Source organism: Henckelia pumila, chromosome 2 (genome assembly GCF_033568475.1).
Source record: "Henckelia pumila isolate YLH828 chromosome 2, ASM3356847v2, whole genome shotgun sequence".
NCBI classification, from domain to species: domain Eukaryota; kingdom Viridiplantae; phylum Streptophyta; class Magnoliopsida; order Lamiales; family Gesneriaceae; genus Henckelia; species Henckelia pumila.
Window position 1 is genome coordinate 152,344,586 of NC_133121.1, and position 4,141 is coordinate 152,348,726.

General features: G+C 37.5%; 1 non-coding gene across 1 annotated transcript; it reads left to right on the forward strand.

The window, feature by feature from the left end:
* The first annotated feature begins 578 nt into the window (after positions 1–578).
* LOC140885692 (small nucleolar RNA R71) lies at positions 579–684 on the forward strand. The gene has a single exon (XR_012151111.1). It is a non-coding gene; the product is annotated as a small nucleolar RNA R71 (small nucleolar RNA).
* Positions 685–4,141: the final 3,457 nt, after the last annotated feature.

A 4,141-nucleotide genomic window follows, 5' to 3' on the forward strand; every position in this document is an offset into this window, starting at 1 on the left:
TCTTATTCTCATTCCTCTTAAATCTTGTGGATGACTCTGCAATAAAATTACTCACCAAATCTTCCAACGATGCCTTACCCTCACCATTCTGAGTATTGAACCTTGGTGGAGGATTCAACACATTCTTATTGTTTGCATAGGAAAAATTCTCATGATTACGCAAACTATGATGATATTGGTTAGGTATAGGATTACCTTGATAGTTGTAATTCCTGTTGTTCACATATTGAGCTTGTTTCACATTCTCAAATCCATCAGCAGAATTTACGGCAGTCTCCAGTGATGCTTTCTCAGTAGAACTTTGATTCCCTTTGGTCAGGGCAGCCAACTATGTAGAAATTGTAGCCATCTGAGCAGTCAAAGTAGTGAACGCATCAACCTCATGAATTCCAGCAGGCTTTCTTATCGTAGATCTCTCACTCGGCCATTTATAACTGTTAACAGTCAATTGCTCAAGCATCTCATAAGCCTCCTCAGGAAATTTAGTGAATATGGAACCTCCAGCAGCAGCATCCACATAAATTCTCGTTGGTCCATTCAAACCATTGTAGAATAATTCGATCTGTTCCCAATCCGGAAAATTATGGTTCGGACACTTCCTAAGCAATTCCTTGTTCCGCTCCCAAGCTTCATACAGTAGCTCATAATCTTGCTGTTTGAAATTAGTGATCTCAATTTTCAGCTGGGCAGACTTGGCAGGTGGAAAGTACTGAGCCAGAAATTTAGATGCCATGTCTTCCCATGTCGTGATGCTCCCAAGAGGTAATGACTGCAACCAACTACGAGCATTGTCCCTAAGAGAGAATGGGAACAATCGTAGTCTGATGGTGTCTTTAGTAACACCATGAATCTTTACTGTGTCAGCAATCTCCAGAAAAGTACGCAGATGCAGATTTGGATCTTCAGTAGCTGCACCCCTGAACTAATTCTACTGCACCATATTAATCAAAGATGGCTTCAACTCAAAACTATTTGCTGTGATATTCTGTCGAGCTATCCCAGAATAATGATTATTGATCACCGGTCGAAAGTGATCTCTGATTGGAATCGGAGCATTATTGACAACTCTTTCCCTTTCTTCAGTCATTTGTTGCAACTCTTCTCTTCTAGCTTTTCTCAAAGCTTTAGCAGTTTTCTCGATTTCCGGATCAAAGATCAGTGAGTCGTAACTTTGGCTTTTTTGCATAAACTACATAGACAGGAAAAATTTTAAAATTAGAGCCAACAAAATAAAAAAATGCCCTAAATCAAGATTAAGACTAATTAGCACAACTTAATATAAATCAAATAAAACTCAATCCCCGGCAACGACACCAAAAACTTGTTGCGTGTTTTTAGCTCGCAAGCGCACGATGTCAAGTTATAATATAGGAATTAAATCCAAGTCGATCTCACGGAGAATGAATAAATGATGTTTTATCAAATATTGCAACTAATCAAATCCTAATCCTATGTAGAGCTATGAAAATGGTTTGATTTTGATAACACTAAAAATTGAAAGAAATAAAATTAAATAACCACGAGTTCACGAGATGAAAATTCAATAATCGATGAATGCTAGAGGTTCGACTTCACTTGATTGTCCACCTCTAGGCTAAGAAATTAGTTCATAATAAATTCAAATATCAAATAAAATATATTTCTCCAACAATCCATAAACTAAGAAAAATAGAGTTCAAAGAGAAACTAGAACAAATTAGAATGAAGCTTCTCTGTCGTCGGATGTCGCCGTCTTCCGTCTTCATACCAAATTCTCGAGCTCTTGTGAAATCCCAATCTCTCAATAGCCGTCCTTATGCTTTGAAAACTCTCTAAGCCCTCGTAACCCTCAAAATAAGTTGTAAATTCATTTTTAAACTCGATCAAGACTTTTCAAATTTTAGGAGACCACGCAGCGCTGGAGTGCCCGACAATTTTTCCCTGCAGCGCTGAAGTGCTGATATGACAGCGCTGGAGCGCTATTTCCTCAACTTTTCACCTTTTGGAAGACTTCGTATAGCGCTGGAGTGCTGGGGCGCTACTCTGTTCAACTTAATTTCATTATTTCTCTTCTCTTTTCTTCACTCTTTTTACTCTTTTTCATCAAATAAAATAATTAACATTTGAATTCCTGCAACGACACTAACAACAAGAAAATTGCATAATATCGCTCAAAACACAACAAAATCCAAGATAATGCATATAAAATATAAGTGCAAAAATTACACTTATCAAATCTCAACTAAATCTAATTGGGAAAAACTAGTTGAGAAAGTCAGTCTAGAGGCAAAGATTGCTGAGCAGAAAACTGAAAATGATAAAAACAAGTTGAAAGTCAGTAGTTGAAATCAGAAAATTTGAGGCTGACTGAACAGATAAACACTTGGAACAAGTCATCAGCTTTGTTAACTGAGATGCAAGAGTCACAAAAGCATGTTGGAGACAATACTGATCTCGACTTTGGTAACAATGATTGCAATACAGTTGAGATAAGTACTCAATCATGTTTGGACAAGAACACTTCTAAATATGTGAAATTTGTCAAGTTCAAGATGATATGTGAAGATCTAGAACCTAAAATCCATGTTAGTCAATTGACATCTCAACTGATAATTCCTTTCCATTGAGGATTAATATATATAGAACCCTGGAGTTCTAAGTCAATTTGGAACAAAAATAGACCAGTTTGGTTTAGTTTTGATCAAACAAGACAAGGCTCTATGAAGGTATATCATAGACCACCCTATTCTAACAACAAATCAATGTAGAAGAAATATTGGAGGCCTCACTTGAAAAATCAGTCTAAACATACTCCACCTATGCACACACATCACAAATCAACGGGCCGATCAACCGGGTCAATGGTATGGACCCGGAACCGGGACCGCACTAGCAAATGTCCGGTCTGGTCCCGGTTTTTCCTTTGGAAAACCGACAACCAGCCGGGTCCAACGGGTCTGATCCGCCAGGTTGGAACCGTCCAACCCGGCGGGTTGGACACGTGGCACCCCCATGGGCACACAGATGATCCAATGGCCACTTGCTTGTGGCCGTTGGAGCTCTCAATGGCCACGATTTCGTGGACGTTAAAACCCGGCTGACCCGGCGGGTTAACCCGCCGGGTCGGTCGGAAACGTTTTTTAAAAATACAAAAACCTAATTTTTATCTATAAATACCCCCAACCCCCTTTCATTTTGTTTAAACAATTTTTTCTTTATTCTCTCCATTCTTAATTCCTTCTAATTTCTTGAATTATCAAAAATATTAAGTCTCGATTATTGGTTTATTGTCAATTATTGATTTATTTTCATATTTATACCATTTTCCGGAGCGGGATCAAGTCGTAGGGGTGACAAAAAAAAGGAAAGGAAAAGAGCATCATACCACCCGAGGTCGAGTATCCTCAATTCAATGTCGATGGCTTTGATCTTGAATATTCCGATGATGAAATTCAAGAAATTCGACAAGAGACGCAACAAATACAACAAGTTAAACAACCCCCACGTCATCATGCAAGTCAAGAAAGTATAACGATCCGGCGGCCTCTCAAAGACAAACTCGAGCGCTGCCTCGCCCAACATCCGATATCTTCACCAAACATTTCGACAAGGTGACGCTTCCCTTCGGTGATTTGCAAGCCAAATGCAAATATTGTTCAAAATGTTACAAATTTAAACAAGGAGTTGGTTATGGAACTTTGACGCTGCATATAGAGAAAAATCATCCGGTGGAAATTGGGATTGATCGTGCTCAAACTCAAATTTCGGCATTCTCTTCTCAATCGGGTAATGAATCTCAATTATTTAAATATAACGAAGCTAGATTCATCAATTTGTTTAAGCTCGTGATATTTATTTGTTTTCAAATCAATGGAACATATGCATTAGTATTTGTGAAATTTTAAAAGTTTTTAAAGATGCTAGTGACCAATTATCCGATGTTTATTATCCTACTTCACATTTAGTTTTAACATATTTTTGCAATATTGCTTGCATTTTTCATGAACATGTTAAATCTAATGATAGTGCTTTATCTCAATGTATTCTAGTCATGAAAGAAAAATGGAAAAAATATTTTTTGCTCATTCCTGAAATTTTTTTATGTGCTTCCTAGACTTAAATTAGATAGTTTAAGCGACATGTTAATATTATATTATGAATA